Source organism: Hyperolius riggenbachi, chromosome 1 (genome assembly GCF_040937935.1).
Source record: "Hyperolius riggenbachi isolate aHypRig1 chromosome 1, aHypRig1.pri, whole genome shotgun sequence".
Lineage (NCBI taxonomy): Eukaryota > Metazoa > Chordata > Amphibia > Anura > Hyperoliidae > Hyperolius > Hyperolius riggenbachi.
In genome coordinates, this window is record NC_090646.1 from 529,474,017 (window position 1) to 529,494,262 (window position 20,246).

The 20,246-nt window shown below is 45.4% G+C and overlaps 1 long non-coding RNA gene across 1 annotated transcript; it reads right to left on the reverse strand.

Moving 5' to 3' along the window:
- Window positions 1-263: 263 nt before the first annotated feature.
- Window positions 264-15,906, reverse strand: LOC137556507 (uncharacterized). The gene is made up of 2 exons (XR_011029159.1): window positions 15,403-15,906; window positions 264-567 (listed from the first exon to the last, which is right to left on the reverse strand). It is a non-coding gene; the product is annotated as an uncharacterized lncRNA (long non-coding RNA).
- Between the last annotated feature and the right edge of the window lie 4,340 nt (window positions 15,907-20,246).

The following is a 20,246-nucleotide window of genomic DNA, read 5'->3' on the forward strand; positions in this document are numbered from 1 at the left end:
GAGCTGTTGTATTACGGTGATGCCTTTTTAATGTATTGTTACACTCTGCTTGATGTAACTTATATATAAAATAAATGTACCATTGCTCACAAGACACTGCACTGGGGACCACGCAAGTACATGATAACATTTCTCACTCTGCTGAAATCAAAGCCAAGGTTTGGAAAATCTATTATACATCATATATGGGTTAGAGAGGATAAGGACTAAAGGATTGCTGTTTCTTTCTCTTAGTAGCTTGAAAAGATACAAGGACAACTTGGTCTTTTCCAGTCTTTTTATATGCTGGTCTCATGTGGTATCTGACCTAGATGACAACTCTATCAGTCTGCATGTGTCCTGTATCTGTCCAGATCTGCTTCAATAAGAGTCTTTGATGACAAAAGGAAGGGCAGTTATTCCATCAGCTGTGCTTCTGTCATGGGTACTTGCATTCCTTTCACTAACATTTCTCTGAATGTTGACAGGCAGTTGTGCCAGAGAATGTGATCTTTAAGGAGTGAAAGGGATTAATTTGCCAAGGTGAAAACTCATTGACACCTTCACTGTGTGTGTGCGGTGAATTATCTGCATGAGAGAAAACGGGTGATGAAAAGGAAGACTTAACCGTTAAATAGTCAGCAGCAAACAGCAATTTATGTAACGTTGTTGTGACAATTCAACTCGATGACATTCAGAACAACACAAGGTTAGCTGTGACGCAAAGCCCTATTACTTTGCAAGTGCCATCATTTTTATGTTTCAGGCGCTGGGAGCTGAAGATGAGATGGTAAGGGGCATATGTGGGTAAGACTTATACAAGGGGCTTGATTCACAAAAGAGTGCTAACTGTTAGCACGGCCGTTTTCGCGCGAATTTTCGCATTGCGCGCGATTGCGAATTTTCGCGCGAAACGATAACGTTTTCACGCGCAAACGCGAATTTTACCGCGAAAACGGCTGTGCTAACAGTTAGCACTCTTTTGTGAATCAAGCCCAAGGGGAGAGCAGGAGGAAGGGCTTAAACGATTGGTAATGCCAAGTTGTAGAACTCACAGTCTAGTGACCCGACAAAAACGTATTGCGGTCGCTCTAAACCTGGAAGGTGAATAAGCAAACATAATTTCTTGTATCGAAGTTAATGGGAGTAAACCTCCCTAGTGGTATTGACAGTTATACACATTAGTATAAAACATGCTGTGAACAGTATTGACATTCATACATGTTTATACTCTCCTGCACTGTATATTGAGGTTAAAAACTATTAGCTGACCACAGATGGGAGAGTAATGGTTCTACTCTGCTCATGGACTGAGGAGATGCACTAGGCCTGAGGTTGAGGAGAGAGAAGCAGTAGAGAGGGCTTCGGGGGAGACAATTCCCTATCTTGGACTTCCTTTCTTTGTCTGTTATTTCATTTCTTTTTTTCCCTTTTCTTTTTCTTCTGTTGCCTTTTCATTTTCTTGCTTTCCTTTTCTTTACTTTCTTGTGTTTTCCTCTTTCTTCCTTTATTTACTTACTCATTTTTTTCCTGCTCCTAGTATAGATTTTTTTGATTTTCCATTTTTTGCAAAAACATAAGGCAAATATTTACCCAAAGACACAGGAGCACAGCTGTGAAATTGTTTTTTGCATGCCTGGGCAGCAAGTGAATGCTGAAAAAAAAATCTCAGGACATTATAGCCAACCTCCTGGTTGGCTGGGTGCTTGTCTGTGCAGTGTGCGCAATAGCTCACCTTATACATATCTCTAAGGGAACAGGGTTGCCAACCTAATTTCTAATTTTCTACGGTCAAAAGGCCCAAAAAAGCAGGACACACCAAATTTTGGACGAACAGGGGGTGGAGTTAGGGACGGAGTCAGAAGCACACTTTTAAGTAGAGTTGTGGATGGGGCTAAGCACTGGGCATTATTTTTTAAGTATTTATATAGCACTGACATCTTCCGCAGAACTTTACAGAGTACATAGTCAGGTCACTGGCTGTCCTCAGAGGAGCTCACAATCTAATTACCATAGTCATAGTGCAGTCATGACTGCTAGCCAGAAAGGGGAAACCAACCGAGCCGTCTGGATGCTGTATCGCGTCTAACAGTGGATCAATGAAGAGGACCAGGAGGACAACGAGGGACCAACAAACCTATGGGGGCTGGAAGAAGCCCTAGGTAAGTTAAAGAACACTATCTAGATTTACCTCTGGTATCTTAGAAAAAGTTATATACTACCTTATGTAGAGGGAAGGCTCTGGATCCTATAGAACCTTCCGTGTCCTCTCTGTGGAACTGTTCCAGCGCTGTACCTAATTCAAATTTGCCACCTCCTGAAGCTCTCCTGTACCTGAGTACTGCTAAAGACGAGCGGCTTTGTACTGCACATGCACAAGTGTGCAATCGCATGGTACGGAACTGCCTGTGTTTTGAAGCACTTGAGGACAGGAGGGCTTCCAGAAGTGGCAAATTTGAATAAGGTACAACGCTGAAGCAACTCCACTGAGGGCTCTTTCACATTAGACAACGTGTGCAGGGGCCTTTCTCCTGCATGCGTTGTCTGCCTGCGGCGTGTCGTCAGGTATCTGCGGTGCGACGCAATCAGCGGCGGGAGCTGCTAATTAAACCAGAAGGAAAACGCCGGCTCGCGGGTGCGTTGGACGAAAAACTGCGCCCGGGTGCGTCTGAACCGCAACGCATCGAAACGCAGCGTAGGGTGTGAAAGGTAAAATGAAAGTCTATGGACTTTCATCTTACCTTGGTTAACGCAAACGTTAGCCATTTCCGTTAATGCACAACATCTGCCCTAATGTGAAAGAGCCCTGGGAGAGGACAGGGAAAGTTCTATAGGAGAGTATGCTCTCTCTATGTGAAAGTATATGACTTTTTTGAAGTCGCTACACATTTGGCATTCTTCATAGACATTCTAAATGCTGGAGATTCCCTGTGACATATTCCACTCACTAACACAGACGTTGACAGTCTGACTCACTTGCTGGCTTCTGCAGCTGCTGCTGACTGTGGCTTGCTAGTGTGCTAGTCTGCATGTCTCCCCTCCTGCAGAGCAGTCTTTTCACAGCATTTCTCATGTGTGGGAGACTCCCTGACTTCACTACAGGAGATTTATGTTATGAGGAAGAGCCAGGTCACCGTTTTGCTGCTGCCCAGAGCACTTACTTATTCCTGTCTGGCTTTGATGCGGATGGAGCTGCCAGCAACAGTGCTAGGGATGCCTCTTTCTCTCTCTCTGAGTGACTGGAGAGAGGCGCCAAGAAGATAAATGAGAGGCTCACTTATTAGATGCATGCCATGGTCGGAGGGAAGAGGACGCTACACTCACTGCAGTCACTGTCTCCTCTCCGTGAAGTGTCCTCTTTCTCGTAACTGGGTGAGGATAGGTTGCCTGCATCACTTCTAGCTGCCTCTCTCTTATTGGGCAGCAGAGGAGCCGGCATCAAAAGCCGATCAGTCATTGGACGGGACTCGGAGGAGGAGGGAGGCTGAGAGAGGGGGAAATAGAGCGTGCATGGGAACATGCAGAGATCAAAGGAGTTTATGTGTATTTAGACGGACGAGTGCCCAGGAAATACGGGCACTAGGGACAGCAGTTTTTTAAGAGCTTTTTTACTGACAGTCCGTCTTTTTACGGACACTTGGCAACCCTGTAAGGGAAGTCAAATAGTTGCCCCATATATATTTCAACAATGTCTGTGTAACAGAGGCCTGTTTTATAATTAGTTTAAATGTCTTACTTTGTTTATGTATACTTTAAAATTAAATTTGCTAAACATAAATAAGTAAAAGGTTATAGTATTAGAGCTAATGTACAGTGTTGCTTGCAAATTTGCGCTTTGGAAATGTTATTTACGATTTTGAAAAAATATTTTCGAAATATGGAAAATTCACAGAAAGTGTAAAAATCATTTGTTTTAGCTCAAAAATTTGCACAAAAAAATTGCACACCTAAATAATAACAAACTTTTCATCACTACCCTGATCACAACCCTAATATAAGGAGGGTTTGCACAGATCCAAATGTTTTGGCCTCTTTTGACTTTGGCCTCTCCAGCTGCACAGAAAAAATGATACAGCAAAGTCCCCGTTATCCAGACCTTAGGCAACTGGAAGTCTCTAACTGGCATGCTTGAGGGGATAACAGGGACTAAGTTTTGGGGTCTTCAGGGTTTTTGCAGGGATTAAAATACTTACTGAGCCATCAGAGCCATCTTCTAACCTTCCTGTAGCTCCTACCGTTTCCCCAAAAGTAGGACCACCCCTTAAAATAAGCCCTAGCATATATTTAGAGCATGTTTGAAATATAAGCCCTCCCCCTTAAAGGGAAGGTCCGAGGAGCCTAAAAATATAAAAAAATACGCTTACTGTACCTCCAGCCCCTGACAGCCATTCTGTGCTCTCGCCGCAGCTCTGGTGGCTCCCAGTCTCCTCCGGTGCAGATGCCAACCTCAGCAGGTCGGCATCTACTTGTGCTCTAGCGTGCAGCTCACTGAGTTGCACTGGAGTCATCCAAACTGTACTGCATAGGCGCAGAACTACTGTGCCTGAGCAGTACAGTCCGGATGACGTCAGCGCGACCACATGAGATGCACATTGGAGCGTAAATAGGCCTCTTTTACCATAGGGGACCTCCGGTGGGGAGCAGAACTGCAGTGAGGGCACAGGACAGTTGCAAAAGGCTGGAGGAAGCCCTAGGTAAGTGGATTTTTTATTTTTATTGTTCCTTGCCGTGTCCTTTAAATAAGCCCTAGTGGCAGTTGAAGAGGCAGAAAAGGCGAGGACACAGTGAAGAGCACAGATGTACGCAGGGTGTTACCAGTGCCCTGAATTCCCTCTGCTGTGCTGAGGAAGTTGGGGCAGAGAAGGTAGGTAGGCGGTGGTGTGGTTGAGGGGATCTGGCTATATACAAGGGGGATCTGGCTATATACAAGTGGGATATGGCTATATACACTGGCTATATACTAAAGGAGGATCTGGCTACCCCCACAAAGGTAACACAACCCACACTTGCAATGCAAAAAGTGTAAAGTGCTACAGAAGATATCAGTATTTAATTAATACTGAATAATAATAATATTCTAAATATATGAAATTAGCAGTCATGTGACCACTCATTCCTTCTCTTACAAGACTCCAAAAGATGGGCACTGAATAATTTATTATTTTCCTGGGGCCATTATTTTATTGGCTTCCCCCTAAATTGGATTTAGATTACTTATGATCCGATAAATACATAGACATATGACTAGGTAGGGATTCGATTCTGAGCTCCTCTGAGGGACAGTTAACAAGACAAGGCTGTTATACTCTGTGCAGTGCTGCGGAAGATGGCGGCGCTATATAAATACAAAATAATAATAATTTGCATGAGATTTGCATTCAATTGTACTAATCTTTGCTTTCAAAATGGTTTGGGTGCAAAGGTATTTCGTACTAGACCCTTTCACTAAGTACAATCTGCTAAGGAAGAAAGACCATTGGAACTGCTCTGAACTACCTATACAGTAAAAAAAAAATCTAGATATTACAAAAAGTGAGAGAATGAGTTGACATGAGACTGTATCTATTACTCAAAGCATTTTTCAATTTGAAAACAGTGAGGAGTGGAGATTATGGTACAATATTTTGTTCCATCCTACAATTTTGCAATTTTGATTGAAATAGATTTTTTCAAGATCTGCAATCTTACTTTTCTGCAACTTTTATAAGATTCTAATTTGTGAGTAAATAAAACGGTGCCAAATATTCATTTAAGCTAAGATATACCGGTATCAAGTAAATCACCCTTATATCAAAACATGTTCCCTCCATCACCCACGCTGTTTGTTTTCACTGCTATAGAGAGCAGTGATGCTCGGATACCCCTTTTTATTATTCGAGTTTGGTCGAATTCGAATAGTAAATTATTTGAATTCGGTCGAATATTCGAGTAGAATATTTTTTACTATTCGATTCGACCTCGGACTTCGAGCTCACTAATCGGGTCGGTATTCAAGCTCATTATTCGAGCTGACTATTCGAATTGGCCTTAAATAGCTTCCAACACTTGTTTTGAGGGTGAATGATGCAAGAAACATCTTTTTTCCCAAGTAACAACAGCAAGTGATTATGTGGGGATGTTCCTTTAAAAAAAAAGGTGGAAAGAGAAGAGAAGTTGTGTCCAAAATTCTGTTCAGTAGTGTATATACTTCTTCTTCTTCTTCTTCTTCTTCTTCTTCTTCTTCTTCTTCTTCTTCTTCTTCTTCTTCTTTATCTTCTATATCTTCTTCTTCTTCTATATCTTCTTCTTCTTCTTCTTCTATATCTTCTTCTTCTTCTTCTTCATTTTCTTCTTCTTCTTCTATATCTTCTTCTTCTTCATTTTCTTCTTCTTCTTCTATATCTTCTTCTTCTATATCTTCTTCTTCTTCTTTATCTTCTTCTTCTTCTATATCTTCTTCTTCTTCTATATCTTCTTCTTCATCTTCTTCTTCTTCATCTTCTTCATCTTCATCTTCTTCTTCTTCATCTTCTTCATCTTCTTCATCTTCATCTTCTTCTTCATCGTCTTCTTCTTCTTCTTCATCTTCTTCATCTTCTTCTTCTTCATCATCTTCTTCTTCTTCTTCTTCTTCTTCTTCTTCTTCTTCTTCTTCTTCTTCTTCTTCTTCTTCTTCTTCTTCTTCTTCTTCTTCTTCTTCTTCTTCTTCTTCTTCTTCTTCTTCTTCTTCTTCTTCTTCTTCTTCTTCTTCTTCTTCTTCTTCTTCATCATCATCTTCTTCTTCTTCTTCTTCTTCTTCTTCTTCTTCTTCTTCTTCTTCTTCTTCTTCTTCTTCTTCTTCTTCTTCTTCTTCTTCTTCTTCTTCTTCTTCTTCTTCTTCTTCTTCTTCTTCTTCTTCTTCTTCTTCTTCTTCTTCTTCTTCTTCTTCTTCTTCTTCTTCTTCTTCTTCTTCTTCTTCTTCTTCTTCTTCTTCTTCTTCTTCTTCTTCTTCTTCTTCTTCATCTTCTTCTTCTTCATCTTCTTCATCTTCATCTTTTCATCATCTTCTTCTTCATCGTCGTCTTCTTCTTCTTCTTCTTCTTCTTCTTCTTCTTCTTCTTCTTCTTCTTCTTCTTCTTCTTCTTCTTCTTCTTCTTCTTCTTCTTCTTCATCTTCTTCTTCTTCATCTTCTTCATCTTCTTCTTCTTCATCTTCTTCATCTTCATCTTTTCATCATCTTCTTCTTCATCGTCGTCTTCTTCTTCTTCATCTTCATCTTCTTCATCTTCTTCATCTTCTTCATCTTCTTCTTCTTCTTCATCTTCTTTTTGTATATCTTCTTTTTCTATATCCTCTTCTTATTATTTTTCTATTTCGTCTTCTTCTTTTTCTATATCTTCTTCTTCTTCTATATCGTCTTCTTCTTCTTCACTTATTTCTCTTTTATATATTTTTTTTAAAGAAATGCAGCTATTTTTGAGCGTAATAAATAGCTGGTGGCGCACGCATGTTGGAAGCGCCATTGTATGTGCTCCCTGGCAGTGGAAACACACAGACAGCAGGAGGTAAATTCAGCAGCAGGAGGAGGAGGATGAGTGTGTGGCAGCAGGCAGTCAGGTAGGTAGGCAGCGTGACATAATAGCCCTGGTACCTAGCGTTGATACCAGGGCTGTAAATAAACACAACAGGAGGTCCCAGACAGCGGTCGTGCAGCCCACATCGTGTCCAATACACAACTGGGACAACACAGTTTTCAACCCGGGCACCTCAGAAAAATTAAACCTTTTTTTTTTTTTTAATGGTTTACTTTTTTTTTTATTTTACAGCAAATTACACAGATATAGCTATTGTTGGACATAATAGCTGGTGGCAGAGTGGCAGCAGAAGGTAATTCTGTGTACCCTGGCAGTGGGAAACACAGACAGACAGCAGCAGCAGCAGGAGGAATGGAGGAGTAATGAGAGTAGCTATTGTTGGACGTAATAATAGCTGGTGGCAGAGTGGCAGCAGCAGAAGGTAAAATTGGTGTACCCTTGGCAGTGGGAAACACAGACAGGCAGCAGCAGCAGCAGGAGGAATGGAGGAGACTGTAGTGTGAGTGTGGCAGCAGGTAGGTAGGCAGCGTGACATAATAGCCCTGGTACCTAGCGTTGATACCAGGGCTGTAAATAAACACAACAGGAGGTCCCAGACAGTGGTCGTGCAGCCCACATCGTGTCCAATACACAACTGGGACAACACAGTTTTCAACCCGGGCACCTCAGAAAAATTAAACCTTTTTTTTTTTAATGGTTTACTTTTTTTTTTTTTACAGCAAATTACACAGATATAGCTATTGTTGGACGTAATAGCTGGTGGCTGAGTGGCAGCAGAAGGTAATTCTGTGTACCCTGGCAGTGGGAAACACAGACAGACAGCAGCAGCAGCAGGAGGAATGGAGGAGTAATGAGAGTAGCTATTGTTGGACGTAATAGCTGGTGGCAGAGCGGCAGCAGAAGGTAAATCTGTGTACCCTTGGCAGTGGGAAACACAGACAGGCAGCAGCAGCAGCAGGAGGAATGGAGGAGACTGTAGTGTGAGTGTGGCAGCAGGTAGGTAGGCAGCGTGACATAATAGCCATGGTACCTAGCGTTGATACCAGGGCTGTAAATAAACACAACAGGAGGTCCCAGACAGCGGTCGTGCAGCCCACATCGTGTCCAATACACAACTGGGACAACACAGTTTTCAACCCGGGCACCTCAGAAAAATTAAACCTTTTTTTTTTTTTAATGGCTGCCTTGTCGATTTTTATGGAATAAAGATTTGAAGAGCTTATAAATACAACCTTCTGTGTGGTGCCGATCCTTTCAGGAAGTTTTGCAGTTTTTGCCCCTTGTGGTATAGGGGCCAGGATCTTGGCACACACTTTATATTCAGAGCTTGGAGGGTGCTCCCAAGTGTTTGTTTATACCTTTTTTTTTTTTTTTTTTTAATGGTTTACTTTTTTTTTTTTTTTACAGCAAATTACACAGATATAGCTATTGTTGGACATAATAGCTGGTGGCAGAGCGGCAGCAGAAGGTAAATCTGTGTACCCTGGCAGTGGGAAACACAGACAGACAGACAGCAGAAGGGCAGTACACAGCAGCCCACTGTAGATGTAAAATGTGTGGCTGCAGGCGACGTAATAGTCAAAGTGAACCAGGCTGGCTTAGTGAGCAGGAGCCAGGAGGTGGTAAAGGGTGGTAAGGCACATTAACGATGGTTCTTCCGGCAGCCAGTTCATGTCCCCCTCTCGCCGACAACAGGGGCCAGGAACTCGCCTTCCACCCACGCCTGGTTCATCTTGAGAAACGTCAGTCTGTCCACAGACTTGTGAGACAGACGTGAGCGTTTCTCGGTGACCACGCCACCAGCTGCACTGAAGCAGCGCTCGGACAGCACGCTGGAAGGGGGGCAGGACAGCACTTCCAGGGCGTACTGCGCCAGCTCGCTCCCCATGTAGTCAGCCACCATTCGGGTCAGGCGCTGGCTGTGACCGGAGGAGGATGCTGCTGCATGCACCTTCTCTCTAGTCACTGCTGCCGGAGCCTCTACAGTCCTGTAGAGCTCGTTGCTGAGAGACAGCAGGTCTGTGGGGCGCTTGCTGCTGGATGCAGGCACCTGCTGCTGCCTCTGTGCTGGCTGGACAGTGGGGGTGGAAGGCTGGGGGAAGGCTTCCTCCAAGCGCTCAACAAGGGCCTGCTGCAAGCTCCTTATTTGTTGCGATGGGTCTCATCCTGCAGGCGGCAGGAACTGGCTCAACTTCCCCTTGAGGTGTGGGTCCAACATCATGCAGATCCAGATGTCCTCCCTCTGCTTCATCTGGATCACGCTGGGGTCCTTGCGCAGGCACGTCAGCATGTGCGCTGCCATTGGGAAGAGGCGGGCCACGTGTGCTGGCACATCGACGGCAGTGCTGTCCTCATCCTCCTCCTCTGCCGCCTCATCCTCTCTCCACCCCCGCACCAACTCAGCTGCGCTGTGCTGATCCCCCTCATCAGCAGCAAGGTCAGGGACCGCCACCAAGTCCTCCTCCTCCTCCCCCTCAGAGGTGGACTGTGCAGCTGCTTGCCGCTCCTGCTGGTCCAAGGCTGCCGCTCCCTGTTCCAGCAAAGCATCGAGGGCCTTGTTCAGCAGACAAACCAGGGGCACCCACTCGCAGACCATAGCATGGTCCCTGCTCACCATGTTAGTGGCCTGCAGAAAGGGAGCCAGCACTAAGCACACCTGCTGCATGTGCCTCCAGTCATCATCGGGGACGATGGACGGGATGTTGCTGGCCTTGTCCCTTCTCTGAGCGGCGGAAACAGTGGCCTGGGCAAGGTACTGGTTGACAGCGTGCTTCTGTTCAACCAGACGCTCCAACATCGCCAGGGTGGAGTTCCAGCGAGTTGGAACATCAAGGATCAGCCGATGGCATGGCAGCTCCAGCTCCTTTTGCACGTCTTCCAGGCTCGCACAGGCTGCAGCCGAGCGCCGGAAGTGACGCACAACGTTCCTTGCCATTTCCAGCAGTTCGCCCATCCCCTGGTAGGTGCGCAAGAACTTCTGCACCACCAGGTTCAGCACGTGGGCAAGACAGGGGATGTGGGTCAGGTTTCCCCTGTCAATTGCGGCAACCAGATTGGCCCCATTGTCGGCCACCACCTCTCCGACTCTGAGGCCTCTGGGGGTCAGCCAAATCCTCTCCTGCTCCTGGAGTTTGGCCAACACATGGGTTGCCGTCAATTTGGACTTCCCAAGGCTGACCAACTGCAGCAGCGCTTGGCAGTGGCGGGCCTTCACGCTGCTGCTGAGGCGGGGGGTTTGGCCAGGTGTGCCAGAGGATGGCAGAGGATCGGAGGAACCTGCTGCAGTTCCCCTGACCCTGCGGGGTGGCACTACCCACTGTGTTGCTGCTGCTGCTGTGCCTGCTGCTGCTCTCCCATCCTCACTCCCTTCCACCAAGCTGACCCAGTGGACAGTGAAAGACAGGTAGCGGCCTGTCCCGAAGCGGCTGCTCCAGGAGTCCATGGTGACGTGGACCCTTTCACCAACTGCGTGCTCCAGCCCTCGCTCCACATTGGCCATCACAAAGCGGTGCAGTGCAGGAATGGCCTTGCGGGCGAAAAAGTGTCTGCTGGGGAGCTGCCAGTCTGGGGCTGCACAAGCAAGCAGCGCACGCATGTCGCTCCCCTCCTGCACGAGCGTGTACGGCAGGAGTTGGGAGCACATGGCCCGTGCCAGCAAGCCGTTCAGCTGACGCACGCGACGGCTGCTGGGAGGCAGAGCCCTAACCACCCCCTGGAAGGACTCGCTCAAAAGGCTCTGGCGTGGCCTTTTGCTGGCACGGGAATCAGCTGACACAGCAGAGGAGGCCACTGAGGACTGGCTGCCAGAACAGGCCTCAGTGTCGGCGGCAGGAGTTGCAGAGGGGGGAGGAGCAGTGCGTTTCCGCACTCCTGCTGGTGCTGCTGGAGGAGCAGGAGGGCGGGTGGCTGCTGTTGCTGCTGCTGCTGCTGCTGAAGGCTGTGCAGTGATGGGTGTGGTGCCACTGCCAGCACCAGATGCCTTCAGCCTCTGGAACTCCTCATGCTGGTGGAAATGTTTCTCAGCAAGGTGGTTGATGAGCGAGCTGGTGCTGAACTTTAAGGGGTCTGCACCTCTGCTCAACTTCCACTGACAGTGGTTGCAAGTGGCGTACTTGCTGTACACTGTGGGCATGGTGAAAAATCGCCAGATTGGTGACAAAAACAACCCCCTACGGCCTGGAGCCGCTGCTGCCTGTCTCCCTGTGGTGGTTGGGGCGGGGGCTTGGGTGCGGCTGGTGGTGGTACTGGCAGATGCTGCTGCTGCTGCTGCTGAGCCTGAGACACCAGCAGGCTGTGGGACCTGCCTACTGCTGCCAATTCTTGCAATGATGCGCCTCCTTGCAAGGCCCACAAGCGCATCCTCCTCCTCCTCCTCAGAGCTGCTGATGATGACATCCCCAGGTGCTGGTGGTGGCGGCACCCAGTCTTTGTCTGTCACCACATCATCATCATCATCATCCCCCCCCTCCTGAAACATGTCCTGCTGGGATGATTACCCCCCAAACTCCTCTCCTGATGCATGGATGGGCTGCTTGACTATCGCCACAGTCTTGCTGTCCAATCCCTCATCCCCCAAAGTGCCCATCAGCATCTCCTCCTCCAAATCGCCAACAACAGCAGACAATACCCTGATGGTGCCTGGGGTAAAAATACTGCTGAGTGACAGGTCACCAACTTGTGACGGTGAACTGGCCTCCTCCCCAGGCCCTGCTGGGCGGCTGCTGCGAACAGGGGTGGTGGTGGTGGTGAGGGTGGAGGCCTCGGATGCAGAGCTGATGGCGGGCTGCTCATCCTCCGTCATCAGTTGCACCACAGTAGCTGCATCCTTTTCCTCAATGAGACGTTTCCGACCCGGCTGGAGGAAAATAAGAGCAGGTACTACACGCTGCTGCTGCTGCGTCTCTGCAGCGTGAGTTGCTCCTGCTGGGCGGCGCCCAAGGCGTCCACGGCCAGTGGCTATAGGAGGAATGTTAGCCACTGACGCAGCTGCTGCTGCTGCAGAACTGTGCATGGTGGCGCGGCCGCGGCTTGCCACAATGCTGCTCCCTCTCCTCTTGATTCCCTTGCTGCCCTTCCCCTTGCCCAAACCGCGCTGGCTGCCACTTCCAGACATCTTTGATGTTTTGGGCGTAAACAAAAAAGTTTTTTAAAAGGGCGGGTGAAAAAGTGGGGTACTTTAATGGAGTGGGTTGGTGGGTGAGGTGACACTAATCACTAAGTGATTAGATCGCTAAGTGATTACTAGTACAGTACTAATACAAAATACAATAATTCAGTAATCAGTATAAGTGTGAACAGTGAACAGTGAGTGTGTCCCCTAGTACACTAACTAGAAAATACAATAATCAGTAGTAATCAGATTAAGTAGAAGGAAATAGAGTGTGTGTGTGTACTGAGTGCACACACACACACACGCAGGAGCTAGCCTATGAACAGTGACTGAGTGTCCCTAGTAGTAAGTAGTAAGTAAGTGTACAACTAGAAATTACAATAATCAGTAGTAATCAGAAGGAAATAGAGTGTGTGTACACTACAGACAGTGAGTGCACGCACACACACACGCAGGAGCTAGCCTATGAACAGTGACTGAGTGTCCCTAGTAGTAAGTAGTAACAGTAAGTACAACTAGAAATTACAATAATCAGTAGTAATCAGAAGGAAATAGAGTGTGTGTACTGACAGTGCACGCACACACACACGCAGCGCAGGAGCTAGCCTATGAACAGTGACTGAGTGTCCCTAGTAGTAAGTAGTTAGTAAGTACAACTAGAAATTACAATAATCAATAGTAATCAGAAGGAAATAGAGTTTGTGTACTGTGCACGCACACACGCAGGAGCTATGAACAAACAGTGACAGTGAGTGTCCTAGTACAGTTACTACAAAATACAATCACTCAGTAGTAAAGGTAGGACAGCAGAAACACTGGTATAATAAACTAACAGAGGACAGGAGGACAGCTGCCCACACAGGCAAGGCCCTGAGGCCTAAAGCAGTGTGAGCTTGCCTGCAGCAGCTGTGTCTGTCTCTATGTAACACACAAGCTACTAACTAAAATACAATGTCTATCTAACTAACAACAATATAGGTGTGTATAGGAGGTGTATGTGAGCAAAAACGCTAGGTAGTTGACCACAATAAAGCTCTTTCTAAGCCAAAGCACAAAGGAGCAGATCTCTCTCTGTACAAAGTCAGGCAAGGACGGAAAAACGGAACATGGCGGCCGCTATTTATAGGGTAGGGGCTGGCCAGGGTCCCCCTCTGTGATTGGCTGCCGTCAGACGGCCTGGGAGCCCTCTGATTGGCTCTAAGGACATCAATCTGTGCTATGATGCTATTCGAGCTCGGTATTCGAGCTCGAATAGCGCTGTTAGCTCGAATAGCTCGAATAGTGAATGGGCTATTCGAGTTCACTCGAATAGCCCATTCGAGAAGCTGCAGCTATTCGAGCTCGGTATTCGAGCTCGAATAGCTGAAAAAAGAGCTCGAATATTCGAGCTACTCGAATATTCGAGCTCTGCTGAGCACCACTGATAGAGAGTGTGTATGCAACAGCTATCTGCTTCTTCAGATGCAGAAAAATGATAAGAAAGCTGTGAACTATACATCTGAAAAACCGATGATTATTGCAGACACATATCTGCCGCCTTTACTGCTCTCCTAAGGTGTAAAGTGTAACTGCATTGAAGAAAAATCTACAGACTATGTCATTGAAGCACAATAGATTTTGTAATGCTTTTAAAATTACCTATCTAGTTCAATCTGCAGCCAGCTGTGCCTTTAAAGACATTGTCCCTTGTAGCCATGGCAACAATTCAAAGTTTGGCTAACTTGATTGCTCTTATGCTGGGTACACACGTTGCGATTTCCCGCTCGATCCGCGGGATCAATTGGATCGATTCAATTATTTCCAACATGTTTGATCGGGTTTCGATGGATACAGCCGTCAATTTTTCATACTTAATATGCAAAATCGACGGCTGTATCCATCGAAACCCGATCGAACATGTTGGAAATAATCGAATCGATCCCGCAGATCGAGCGGGAAATTGCAACGTGTGTACCCAGCATAAGTTTTCATGTTGCATTTTACTTTGCAGTGAGTGTTTCATTTATACAGGTTGTACTGTTCACATCTAACAGTGAATTAAAATGCTAAAAAAACTTCTCACAGCCCATGTGCGGTCACGCCCAACTATGTTCTCTTTTAGCTCACCTGAGCTGCCAGTTGTCTGGAGGTGTGAGGATCTATTGAGGCTTGGGCACCCACTTCTCCTGCTTTGAAAGAGTGCCACTCTTTTTACCATTGGATCTGAGCTGCCAGTTGAGACATTGATCACAGGAAGATACTTTAAAGAAATAAATTACTTAACTGTATGCACTACTTACATGCAATAGCTTTTCACTCAAGTGGAATTAGACCTTAAAGAGACTTAGAGATGAGTCAAGTGGCCATTTTTTTACTTACCCGAGGCTTCCTCCAGCCCTTAAGCATGAATGTATCCCTAGTCATCCTCCTGAGTGCCTCCGTTAAGCCACAATCTTCTCCAGTATATGGCTCAGTGACGTCAGTGGGGGGCCTTCTGCGCATGCACGGACCTTCTGCACAAGCGCAGAAGACCCCAGCTGACGTCACTCAGTCAGACTGAGCCCGGCTGAGCCAAGTGCCAGGAGTTGATTGCGGCTGAATGGAGGATTCCGTGAGGACTGTGGGAGGATTGTGGGAGGACGGCGAGGTATGCATTCATGCTTATGGGGCTGAAGTAAGCCCCGGGTAAGTAAAAAAATGGCCACTTGACTCATCTCTGAGTGTCTTTAAAGTTTACCTGAGATGAGTAAAGAAAAAATATATATATATATATATACATACCTGGATGATCAGTCCCTTGCCATCTTCACAGGCCACCTGGATACTCCACTAGGCAGCCCAGGAACTCCACCAGTCGGCTCCAATCGGTGCAGGCGCAGTACGGCCATGTGCGCTCCCCCGTCGCACTCCCGTGGCAGGGAGTGCGAGGCCAGTTGAACTGATCAGCATGACGGGCTGGAAGAAGGCCAAAGTATGTATACATTTTTTGTCCTGTTCGTCTCAGGTTTCCTTCAAATGTTCCCATGTACTTAATCTCTTTCACCAAGCATCGGATCCTAACTTTTTATCTGCATTAATGTGCAGAGAATAAGTTATTTCATTTATTACACATCCCTTGAGTGCAGACAAGCGACAGGGCTATATTAAATATATATGTCTTTCACAGAGAGGGGCTGAACCGTATCAAGTTTCTTTGCAGGTGGCTAGTGTGGTAGGGAACCTGTTGCCTGGAGACATGTCCCAACTGCCAATGCTGAGTGACAGTACAAGGGATAAATATAACACAATTCTAGCAACAGTAAGATAGTACACAGAAAAAATGCATTTGAATGTTACATAAAGTCTGAATCCCATTCCAATGCTGTTCAACCATATAAATGCTACAGAAAACAGAGCAGCATTCACTTGTCCCAGACAGGAATAAACCTGCAGTCTGAAAAAGTTTCTCTCATCTTCCTTGTCAACAAATTTCCAAATTCAGTTATTTACTGAATATGTCCAAACATCTCCAGCACTCTAGCTATGTCCAAAATATTTGATATGTCTGAGCAGCAACTTTCATTTCTGCAGAGACGTTGAAGGTTTGTCAGTCATCATGGCATCTGCATGTGATGTATCTCCTGTGTTGCCATTTGTGTCTGACTTTAGTGGGTGGTTCCCAGCTCCTCATCCTGTGGTAATGTGGTGAAGAAGCTTGCACTATACTCACTCACATATTGCAGATGGAAATGTATTAAAGGAGAACTGTAGTGAATGGTATATGGAGGCTACCATATTGATTTCCTTTTAAGCAATACCAGTTACCTGGCTATCCTGCAGATCCTCTGCCTCCAATACTTTTAGCCCTAGACCCTGAACAAGCATGTAGCAGATCTGGTGTTTGACATTTTTGTAAGATCTGACAAGATTAGCTGCATGCTTGTTTCTGGTGTGATTCACACTACTGCAGCCAAATAGACCAGCAGGGCTGCCAGGCAACTGGTATAGCTTAAAAGGAAATCAATATGGCAGCCTCCATATACCTCTAACTACAGTTCTCCTTTAACAAAGAAGTAGCGAGAAAGAGTTTGCACTTTTTTTTGAGGCTACACATTTATTTCTGTTTTGGATCAATGACATCACAGTTTTCTCTGTGGCAAGCAATAAAAGGTCACATTTTGTTAAAAGATACAAAGTATACTTTACTTCCTTTGCTATGGGACACAGCTTTCCCTCACACGTGAGTGGTAGAGGAGATAACAATGAAAATAGCAATAATGAGATGCTTTATGCATACAACTCAAACATAAAGAATTTTTCTTCCATAACTACATTAAGCGACCCCCCCCCCCCCAACCCCCACCCCTGCAGAAATCAGTCAGCCAAGTATTTAGCTGTATTTAGCTCCTGCACATAATGCAGAGCAGCAGCAGAGTCACATCATGCAGCCAGTCACCATGTGGCTTCCGTCCCTGTCACATGGCATGCAGAGGTTGGAGCCGCAAGGCAAGATGATTGGCTGAACAGTGCAGCAATGAGCTGCACTAAAGAGGATTGAAGAGCATGTGTCAAGCTACTGGGAGCAGGTAAAATAGAAAGCTGCACTGCTGCTTTACAGTTTGTACAGGGGTGTGCCAGGCACACCAAGCCCCACCTCCCCATGGGGGCTATTGTTACAGCTTTGCTTCCAACCTGTGAACTTACATCTCTGTGTCCATGTGCTGTATGCACTGTACAATGCTTGTGAGTTTATGTGCCAGGCCCATTCAAATCCATCAGGAAGGGAATACAGTCATCATCATCATTACTCTACTATGCTTAGATCTGGAGGCCCCATCAAAGCTTTTCTATGAGGCCACACTATTTGGTTTTAACTTAGCGCTTGGCAGAAGATGAGACACTTGGGCTAATTTACTAAGGTTCTCCTGAGCTGCAGAACACTGAAGAACATGGGAGAACATAAGTGATCCAATACACCTAACTTGAATCCCTATAAAAGGTTGCCTGCTATAATGACTAGGGTGGCCATACATGGTACAATTTTTCATTTTTTTGATTAGATAATTTAGTTCGATTATTCCGTTAGATCGAATATAAAGATTTTTCCAGCATGTCCGATCTGATTATTCTCGAAAAAAACGGGATAATCATTCAAATTTCTTGATCGAAAAAAAAAATTCAACTTTCATTCGATTCGATCATTTAGATCGAATAAACGGAATAATCAAACGTTTTTATTGTACCATGTATGGCGTCTATAAGGTAGGTATATCTATGCATTAAATATATCTCAAGAATCTGCTACAGGCAGAAATTGGAAGAAGCAATCTTTGTCATTCCATACTGATGCTTTGGTGTTGTATCTGGAAACCTTATAGAAATTGAAACAATAATAACGAGCTATGCTAGGAAAATACATTGTTTGCATTTAAATTTTAGATTGTGTAAGCCTTTGTGCTTGATAACGCAAATCAGAGCAGGCACAAGGACACAATACACAGTAATGAACCGTTTCTATAGAGTTTGATGCAGTATATAACATCTGAGTACTGAGAGAACATGTAAAGCTTTGTTGGTTTCTGTCAGGGTGCCCATGTCCACCCTCTGTGTTTCTAAGTGATCAACACTGACAAGTTAGGGGGCTCAGAATTAACTTGGCAGAGCAACGTTGCATATGTCATGGCTGGTGGCACCAGCTGCTTTGCTTGGCAAAAGCCCACTGCTTGATGTTATATAATATGGCACCTTGAGGTCTGTCATATTTGCTCTGTGTGCTTTGATGAATTATAAACAAAAGGGAAAAAGAGCTAATGCAGAGCGGAGGGAATGAACATTTCTACAGCAGTCCAAAAATGTGCTGGCTTCAGCTTTCTGGCTCCTTAAAATATACCCTTTTCCAGGAAGAGAGTGCTTTAGTGTACAGTATATCTAGCTAATGTGTGTTCTCCAGCTGTGGTGAAGCCAGAAGTAAAATGCGCCAGGACTAGCTGACCTGTTGTAATTTTTAAGCTATAAAATCCAGAGATAAGGACCGGTTGAGCTTCAGTCTATGGTACCCATGAAAAGATGACGCCCAGCAGAGGTGTGGATGACCATTGTGTGGTTAGCAGCACTTTCTTTCCATTAGAGGGGCAGTATGGTGAATTGACTTTTTATACAATCATTCAATATAACATTTTACTAAGTGGAGCAATGTATTGAGCTTGTATTGTTGTAGAATAAAAGTCAATTACAATAGTGCATTAGCCACAATCAGTGAAGGAGTCACGTCGGGAGAGAAATCTTACTGACGCACAGTTAGCATGTAGTAGAAGGCAGCCCTGTCAGCTGTTTGTAGTTTAGTTATTCTTCCCCCTTTTGATCATCCCGGAGAGGATTCCTCCTATTTGTAACGGCACACTCGTGCAGTTTTACAGCTCATCAGAGCAGCCTCAGGACAGTGATTTACGGCCCTTACCACCTTCCTCCGAAAGTAAATAATTCACAAAGAAAAAAAAACTGTGTGCCTCCGTTTTAAAAGGAATGTAAATAATGCAGGACACAGCTATAGTACTTGTGCCTGCTAAAACTAGCCGCTGGGAGTCTGCGCAATAGCAGAGAGCTGGTCTGCGCAGCAACAGACAACAACAGTTGTCCGTGGTTTTGCCAGCTTCTCTGAAGGGGGATTCCGTGGGCAGCATTTTTTTTCAGCAGAGCGTAAACCACTGCCCTGGGACATACAGCGGCTCTGATGAGCTGTAAAACTGCACGAGTGTGCCGTTACAAGTAGGAGCAATCCTCGCCGGGATGATCAAAGGGGGGAAGAATAACGAAACTACAAACAGCTGACAGGGCTGCCTCCTACTCCACAATGGTTTATGCTAACTGTGCGTCAGTAAGGTTTCTCTCTCGACGCCACTCCTTCACTGAATGTGGCTAATGCACTACTGTAATTGACTTTTATTCTACAACAATACAAGCTCAATACATTGCTCCACTTAGTAAAAGGTTATATTGAATGATTGTATAATAAGTCAATTCGCCATACTGCCCCTTTAAGGATGGTTGGAAATGCCGACTTCCGATTCTGAGGAAATTCTGATTTCCTCCAATACCGATTTTGCGGATTTCCAAGTTCCCATTTCTAAGGAGTCTTTATTTGGGTTGTTTTTTTGCATTCTCTGATTGTTCAAACACTTCCGAGTTGACTGCATTTTCTGATTTGTCCAATGCTTCTGAGTTCTGTGACAACTGTTTATACTAATTACTAGGGATAAGCATGTGAAATTTTCAAGATCAGTCTCCCTGCGAATAGGCCCCAATCTCGCTTAGTAAGATTGGGTTTAGAAGTCAATTCTCACCATGAAGCCACGTTACACGGCAACAATTTTCTGTAAAAAATGATCCTGAGTAGAGAATGTTGGCCATCTCCTTGGATAGAATGGACCACTTCCAAAAAACTTGAGAACCATGGATACAGTATGCTGATAATTTAGGTCTGAATTATATGACCTATTTTAGCTAGGTGACTTGGAATTGCAAGTTAATTGGGTGGTTCCTTCTGCACTTGCCTATCTGATCCGTCTGTCTAATATCTAATTTACATTTCCCATTAAGAGCAGAAAGATTGAAACCTGGAAGTCTTTTTCCCAGTACTAACTAACTTC